Source organism: Lynx rufus, unplaced genomic scaffold (genome assembly GCF_022079265.1).
Source record: "Lynx rufus isolate CCGP_SWC_20201006 ecotype Redwood Valley unplaced genomic scaffold, mLynRuf1.p SCAF_14, whole genome shotgun sequence".
Lineage (NCBI taxonomy): Eukaryota > Metazoa > Chordata > Mammalia > Carnivora > Felidae > Lynx > Lynx rufus.
In genome coordinates, this window is record NW_025814828.1 from 64,678,881 (window position 1) to 64,687,910 (window position 9,030).

General features: G+C 34.1%; 1 pseudogene; it reads right to left on the bottom strand.

The window, feature by feature from the left end:
- Positions 1-8,532, bottom strand: part of LOC124509295 (40S ribosomal protein S23-like) — a 48,633-nt pseudogene extending 40,101 nt beyond the window's left edge.
- Positions 8,533-9,030: the final 498 nt, after the last annotated feature.

Below are 9,030 nucleotides of genomic sequence, written 5' to 3' on the forward strand. Positions count from 1 at the left end.
ATTTCGACAAAGATACAATATTAAACCAGTTCAATCCTGGTGCAAGAATTGACATGTATATAAGGGTGTTTGGGTGGCTCAGTTGATTAATCGTCCAACTTTGGCTCAGGTCATGATCTCGCTGTTCATGGGTTTGAACATTAGACTCTGTGATGACAGCTCAGAGCCTGGAGCCTGCTTCGGATTCTATGTCTCCTTCTTTCTCTGCCCGCTCCTCTCTCTCTCTCTCTCTCTCTCTCTCTCTCTCAAAAATAAATAAACATTAAAAAAAGAATTTACATATATATTAATGAGTCAGAATAGAAAAATAATCAGTAGAACCAAGTTCACAGAAACATTGAGTATTTGATAAATGTGGCGTTTCCAATTGCTTGAGAATTTATAGTCAATAAGAATTGGTGCTGGATCATTGGTAAATTACTACAAAGGAAATGGGGACCTTATCCTCACACCATATGATATAATGTAAAGGTCAAAAATTAGTACACAATACCATGTATCAATCCAGTGTGACTCCAGTAACGTAAAATGTATGTACAGCTGATATGTATGTGCATACATGTGGATGTTTCTGGCTGCAAGTGGATGCAACAAACCATGAACACTATTTATCAATGAGAGTGAGATTGGAGGTTATTTATATCTTTAAATATTTGCCTGTGCTTTTGGTAATATCCTAAATGAACATGAATTACTTTTTTTATGTTTTGTTTTTGAGAGAGCACAAGTGGGGAAGGGGCAGAGAGAGGGGGACATAGGATATGAAGCAGGCTCTGCACTGACAGCAGCGAGCCCGATGTGGGGTTTGAACTCATGAACTACAACATTATGACCTGAGCCGAAGTGGGAGGCTCAACCGACTAAGCCACCCAGGTGCTCCAACACCAATTACTTTTATAGTCAGAACCAAAGCTTGTGAATCCTTTTATAGTTAAAGAACACAAGGCAGTGTGATGAGTTGAAAAGAGAAAAGGCTTTGTGGTCACCCACACTGTGTTCTTATCAGAGTTCTGTGCATTATTAAAAAGTGACCCAAAGGTAAGATACTTAACCCCTCTCAGCTTCAGTTTCTCATTCTGAAAAGGAGTAAAGTAATTCTTTCTTCACAGGGTTACTGAAGTAATTTGATGGAATATCAAATATAGATTAATGTGCTATATTTTATTCTGTAATACAGTTGGGATCTCATTGTAGCTTTGCTACTTACTCCTGCAAGTTCCTTCAACCCCTCTGAAACTCAGTTACCTCATCTTTAAATGTACTGATAATAATCTTGAAAAATTATGTATGTTATCTGTCAAGCAGTGTCATAGTAGGCACTCCCCCTTGGTAATTATTTCCATAAATATTATACATACTAGTAATAGAAAATAAAGAGATAGTTATTTCTGACTAGTGGCAGAACAATTAATGGTGATTATTATTTTTTCAAGTAATTCTTACTTTCTTCTTTGTAATTAAATATTATTATATATCCTGAGAAGCCTTGATCCAGCCATTTTGCTCTGTGGAATTTATCTTACAGCAAAACTTGTTTCAAGAATTTCCTATTTGAAACAATGATACAATCATGGTGATTGTGCATATATTTTTAGAAATTGTGTAAGATTCTCCATAGGATAAATTCTTGAGAGCAAAAATTTTCATCCAAGGCATATGGCATTACCAAATGCAGATTTAAAACGTTCACTACTTACTGATTTCCATTCCCATAGACAATGAGTGAGACATCTTTCCTCACAGTCACCCAATAAGTTAAAAACGGGTTTATGCACATTGACCCATTTTGCAGGGAATTTTTTTCTTACAGGACAATCTTCACAGAGTTATATATTGCAGGGGTTTACCCTATGGTTGAGGAAGAAGGACCAAGGGACTATGTTCTTGGCATAATACAAAACCTTAGTGGTAAATAAGACTGGTATAAATCAGGTATTGTTTTCTCCTCTTGTTGTCTTATTGTGTGGTACAGTAGAAATATTTGTATTCCTTTCTGATAGCTAGGTACTAGTCCTTTCCCTCCTGCATAGTAGTTCTATAACCTTGGGCAAGTTACTGCACATCTGTGTGCCATATTTTTGTCAGCTGTAGGTATTAAAAAGATGGATTCAGTCATCAGGATCACTTTAACCCATTCACGTTTTATTATCTAAAATTTGGTTGGGATTTAAAATTCTAGTTGAAAAAAAGAAAGCTGAAGGAAGATGCAAGCAAGGCCATTCAAAAGTTTAAACTTTAATAAAATTTTCACTTTCATTTCCTCTTAATACCATCATTTTAATAATAAAAATATTATCCTGTTAAACGTTATCAATATACACATGTGTAAAGTAAAATTACAGATTATTGTTTCCTGTTTCTGTATCTCCTGATTACTCTGGACTGCTAAGTACCACCTTACATAAATGACATATAAGATTAATTATTATTGTTTGTAAATAAAATTTAAAATTCCCAATGTGCATAGACATGGGACACCATGTTTTTCTTCTCTTAAAAATGTGTTAAAGTGAGACATGTCATGAAATATACTCTCAGAAAGGAGTAGGGAGCAGACTATTCCAGGAGAAAGACAAATGGGAGAGCTTCAAAATTCAAAATAAGGATATTTTTAATGTTTATATTGTGTGGATTATAAAATAATATTGTTCACCATATGTGCCTTTAACAATTCAAAAAATAAATGAGCATATAAAGTAAAATCTGAAAGTATCCATTACTTACCAAGACTTTGTTATATAATGTTTGTACCTGCTTCAGGCCCTTCAGACAAAAGCATTTGGCTGATTCTGTTTTTACAATAACTCTGGAAAACTATTTCTTGCTTACAAGAGAAAAGTGAGGCATCGTGTTGCCTCTGACCCATATGAAGGCATTTCTATCACTCATAGCAACCATACAGAAAAAGCAATTTCACACTGCTTCACATTCCATCCCTCTTCAGTCTAAGGGGCTTCTAGAAGTCCATCCCTGACCAGACCTACAGGATGAATAGCAGAGGCCACCAAAAACTGGAAGCAGTCAAGATATTTGCATCTTCTAGAACCTTTCATAGACTGTGTGGCGTCTTTTTCTTACTGATTCATATAATACATTACATATTCTTCATGAATTCTAGATACTAATCCTTTGTTCATTATATTTGTTGAAAATATATTTTTATAGTATGAGGTCTGCCTTTTCATGTGTTTTAAAATGCATTTTTTGAGGGGCACCTGGGTGTCTCAGTCGGTTAAGTGTCCGACTCTTGATTTCGCCTCAGGTTCGTGGGTCCAAGCACCACATTGGGCTCTATGCTGGCAGTGTGGAGCCTGCTTGGGATTCTCTCTCTCCCTGCCCCTTCCTTGCTTGTGCTCTCTCTCTCTGTCAAAATATATAAATGAACTTAAAAAATAAAATGCATGTTTTGAAAAAATATAAAATGCATATTTTGATACACAAGAGTTTTATATTTCATTGTAATTTAATTATCTGTCATTTGCTTTATGGTTTGTTCTTCTTGTGTCTTGCTTTAGAAAGTTTTCCTACTCAAATGTCAAAAAGTTAATTCCTATATTTATCTCTATGTGTTTCAAGACTTTTTTTTTTACATTTAATCTTTAATCCACCTGGGACTGAATTTTTATTGGTGTGAGATACAGAAGCAATTTTATTGTATTTTTTTTTACATATAAATAAACAATTGTCCCAATACCATATAGTGAATAACATCTCTTCCCACTGACCTGATCTGCTACCTCTGTAATAGGGTGAAGTCCCATATGTGTATGGTTCTACTTCTAAGCTCTCTCAGAGTCTCCAATGGTTTATTTATAGGGTTGCCATAATTAGCTGACAGCACAGAGCCCAACGCAGGACTTGAACTCACAATGGTGAAGTAGGCAAGATCATGACCTGAGCCGAAGTCGTATGTTTAACCTACTGAGCCACCCAGCCTCCCCCACACTATCTTAATTAGTATAGATTTCTAATGTGTCATGGTGTCTGGTAGGGTAAGTTTCCTATCTTTCTGGCTTCAGAATTATCTTGGCTATTCCTGGCACTTTTGTTCTTCCTAATGTACTTTAGAATCAGCTTATACATTTTTTGAGACTTATTTTATGGACTAGTATAATGTCAATTTTTATAAATGTTTCATTTACAAAATGCTTGAGAAGAATTTGATTTCTCTAATTGTGGTGCAGAATCCTATGTCCATCAGATCAAATGTTAATTTTATTTTTCAAGTCTTCTATATTTTTACTGATTTTTGTCTGCTTGATATATCAATTAATGAGAGAGGAATGTTCAGAACTCTCACTATAATGGTAGATTTGTCAATTTCTCTTTGTAATTTGTCAATTTTTGCTTTGTAGGTTTTGTAGCTGTGTTATCAGGAAGCATAAAAACATATAACTGTGATACCATCTGGGAGAATTATACCTTTCATCATTCTGTACTGACCCTCATTATACTTAATAATGCTTTTTGCCTTACAGACTATTTTTTTCTGGCAATAATATAGCTACATCAGGTTTCTTTGTTCAGTATTTGCCTGACATATCTTTTCTGTCCTTTTACTTTCAACATTTTGATGCTGTTATTTAGTAGTAAATCTTGTTAACTCCTTATATCTGGAATTATTTTTTCCTTTCTGTGCCATTATATTTTAGGTGTCTTTTGCAAATCAACCAAGTACTGTCTTTTAATGGCTGGGTTTGTTTATTTATATTTAGGATGATTTCTTGTATATTTGGATTTCTTTTTATTTTGTCCTTTCTATTCTCCTGCTTCTTCTATGCTTTTCTTCTTTTCGACTTTCTTGCAATCTTATGGATTCTTTTAGGCTTTTCTTCCTCTAAAATCCTTGGTTTAATTCTACTCCTCTGGAAATTATACATTAACTTACTATTATTTTAGCTATTATCATTAAATTTTTAAAATAATTTGCTCATGGGGCGCCTGGGTGGCTCAGTTGGTTGAGCATCAGGACTTCGGCTCAGGTCATGATCTCGCAGTTCGTGAGTTCGAGCCCCGCGTCGGGCTCTGTGCTGACAGCTCAGAGCCTGGAGCCTGCTTCTGATTCTGTGTCCCCCTCTCTCTCTGCCCCACCCCTGCTTGTGCTCTGTCTCTCTCTGTCTTTCAAAAATGAATAAACATAAAAAAATAAAATAAAATAATTTGCTTATTTTATTTTAAAACCAGAAATTTTGCATAGAGGGGAACAAAAATAACCAAATGTTAAAAATTGCTGTCTTAATTGTCTTTAAATGTTTCCTGTGGTTTCTACAAGTGTTCTTCTCTAAGTGTTCTACCAGCCTCTTTAACTCAGAAGTGGTCTTAAATGTGGTTTACTTTTTTCAACTTAAGTTATTGAGGTAAACTTTACATATAGGCCCTCTGACTCTTTTTAGGTGTTTAGGTGTATAACTTTGACAAATGCGTACAGTTGGTTGGCATCCATCAACCAAAATGGAGATATAAACATTCCTATCATCTGATAAAGTTCAATCTCCTCTTCCCTTCCACCAATTCTCTGACAATCTATGATCGGATTTTTGTGTCCATAGTTTAATATTTTCCAGAATGTCATAGAAATGGAATCATATAGTAAATATTCTTTTTTGGACAGGGGTCTGGCTTATTTCACTAAGCTATATTAATTTTAGATTCATCCATGTTGTAGAGTATAATAGTATTTCATTTAAAAAAGTTTTTTTTTTGATATTTATTCATTTTTTTTTGAGAGATAGAGACAGAGCGTGAGTGGGAGAGGGGCAGAGAGAGGGGGGAGATACAGAATCTGAAACAGGCTCCAGGCTCTGAGCTGTCAGCACAGACCCCTATGTGGGGCTTGAACCCATGAACCACAAGATCATTACCTGAGCCGAAGTCCAATGCTTAACCGACTGAGTCACCTAGGCGCCCCAATAGTACTTCATGTTTAATTGCCAAATAATATCCTATTGAATGAATATACTACATTTTGCTATCCATTTGTTTTTTTCCCACTTTTCTTCTATTATAAACAATGCAGCTATTTACATTTGTGTTCAAGTTTTTGTGTGGACTTATGCTTTTATATCTTTTGGGATTGTGTCAAATCTGAAGACTGCTTTGAAGAATATTACTATCTTAACAATATTATGTTCTCTAACCATGAACATATCTTTCCATTTATTTAGGGCTTCTTTAATTTTCTCAACAATATTTTGTAGTTTTCATGGTACATATATTTCACCTCCTTGGTTAAATTTGTTTCTATTTATTCCTTTGAAATCTACTACAAATGAAATTGTTTTCTTAATTTACTCTTCAAATTGTTCATTGCTCATGTATAGAAATACAACTGATTTTTGTGTGTTGATCTTATACCCTGCAAATTTGTTGAATATGTTTGTTAGTTATAGTAGATTTTTGTGGATTCTTAGGGATTTTCTGTATATAGGATCATGTCAACTGTCAGTAGAAATAGTTTTAAGTTTTCCTTTCCAATTTAGATGTCTTTTATTTCTCTGTTTGCCTAATTGCTCTGACTAGAATTTTCAGTACTATGGTGAATAGTAGTGAAAAAGGGGATCCTTGTCATGTTACTGATCTTAGGGCGAGAGTTTTCTGTTGCTCACAATTGAGTATAATGTTAGCTTTGAGTTTGTTTTTTTTTTTTTTTCAAAATAAATGTCCTTTATCATGTTGGGGAAGTGCCCTTCTATTCTGAGTTTTCTGAGTGCTTTTATCTTAAATGGGTGTTCCATTTGTCAAATGCTTTTTCTGACTCAGTTGAGATGATTGTGGTTTTTTTTCCCTTTTTTCTATTAATGTGGTATAGTACATTTATTGATTTTCTTGTGTTGAACTATGTTTCACTCATGGGATAGATCTTACTTGATAATGGTGTGTAATCCATTTACCATGTTGTTGGATTCAGTTTGTTACTGTTTCATTCAGGGTTTCTGCATTTTTATTAATAAGGGATATTGGCCTATATTTTTCTTGTGGTGTCAGAGGAAAACTGACTTTATAGAAAAAGTTAGGAAATATTCCCTTTTATTCTATTTTTTGGAAAAGTTTGAGAAGGATTGGTGTTGATTCCTTAAATGTTTGGTAATAATTATTCATGAAATTATCTGATCCTGGGCTTTTCTTTGTTGGAAAAGTTTTTGATTACTGATTCAATTTATTTACTTCTTATAGGTCTGCTGAGATTTTCTTTTCTTTTTGAGTCATTTATGGTCATTTGTGTTTTTCTAGGACTTTGTCCATTTAACTTAGATTATATAACTTGTTTGCTTATCATTGTTCATAGTATTGTCTTATAATACTTTTTTTATTTTTGGAAGGTCAGTAGTAATGCCCCCACTTTCATTATTGATTTCAGTTATTCAAAGCTTCTATTTTTGCCATTATAACAAAAGCTTTGTCAATTTATTGATTTTTTAAAGGAACTGATTTTTGGTTTTGTCAATTCTATTGTTTTTTTATTCTCTATTCACTTATTTCTGTTCTAATATTTACTATTTCTTTCCTCTAACATGTTTTGGTTTAGTTTGCTCTTTTTTATGTTTCCTTAAGGTGTAAATGTAGGTTACTGATTTGAAAATTTTTTCCTTTTTAATGTAAACATTTGTAGCTATAAATTTCCTTCTGGGCACTGTTTTCACTTCATCTCATAAGTTATCGTGGTATGTTGTGTTTTAATTTTCATTTGTTTCAAAGTATTTTCTAATTTATCTTGCAATTTGTTTTTATCCATTGGTATTTTAAGAGGACATTTCTTAATTTCCACCTATTTATGAACTTTCTAGTTTTCATCATGTTATTGATTTCTTGTTTCATGTCATTGTGATCATAGAAGATACTTGGTATGCTTTTGGTCTTTTTAAAGTTTTTGAGGTTTTGTTGTGACCTAACATATGGTCTACTCTGGAGGATGTTCTATGTATACTTTGAGATGAATGATAAAAGCACAGCATACCAAAACGTATGGAATGCAGCTAAGGCAATTTAAGAGGGAAATTTGTACTCTAATTACATTGGAATACCATTGTCTACTCTTCTCTGATTGTACTTTCCCTTCCTCAGAGGTAAACACTCTATTAAAATTGGGTTTTATGATTTTCCTAGTTTTCTTAATATTCTCATTACCAATGACTGCACCCTTTGAATCAGAAAGGATCTCATAATGTAAGTGTCCTTGTATTCCCTACTATTGTCACACCACTTTATGTTTTTGAGATGCTCTATGTGCTGATTCCAGTAGTTATATTTTATTGATGTTCACATCTATATATGATTCCAATGAATATACTATTTTTTTGGTGTCGTATTAATGGGCATTTCCCCCCTAAAGATTTATTATGACAGTTTTGCAAAGAATATTCTTGTTATTTGTTTCCTGGTGCTCACATGTCAACTACTTTTTCACATTGTGTATGAAGGTTGTGCAATTGTTGGATTATTATGTAGGATCACACTCAGCTTTACTACATACCTCCTAGGTGTTGCCATATTGCTCTCCAGAGCGGCCGTACATTCACCAGTGGCACCTGTCATTTCTATTTGCCTATATCATGCATCTAAGGGGGAAATTGCATTTCTGGTTACAAACATGGGCCCTGGAGTTAGGCAAACAGGGGAGATGATAATAGTTTTATTTGTTATCAGCTGAGTGAGGCTGGAGAATCTACTTAACTTCTTTCAGCCTCTCCTTCTTGATGTTTGAAAAGAAATTCTAACCTCTACCTCACGGGAGTGTTGTGAAGAATTCAAGAAGAAATCTTTGTAAAGACCTCAACATGGTATTTGGTGCATCACCCACAATACCAATGTTTGCTTCCTTCCCATCCCAACTACTCTGATCTTTAAAAAGGATGTTCTCTCTCAACCTAAATAGCATTATCATGTTTTAGTAAATATTTGCAACTGTAAGAAGAAGGGAACCGCACATACCCATCCATTTGACATAGGTATTTCAGTGCCATCTCTGTGACATGCAGTGTAATGGAGATGTGCCAGCGCAAAGTACTTTTTCTCTCATTGTTTCTTTTTCTC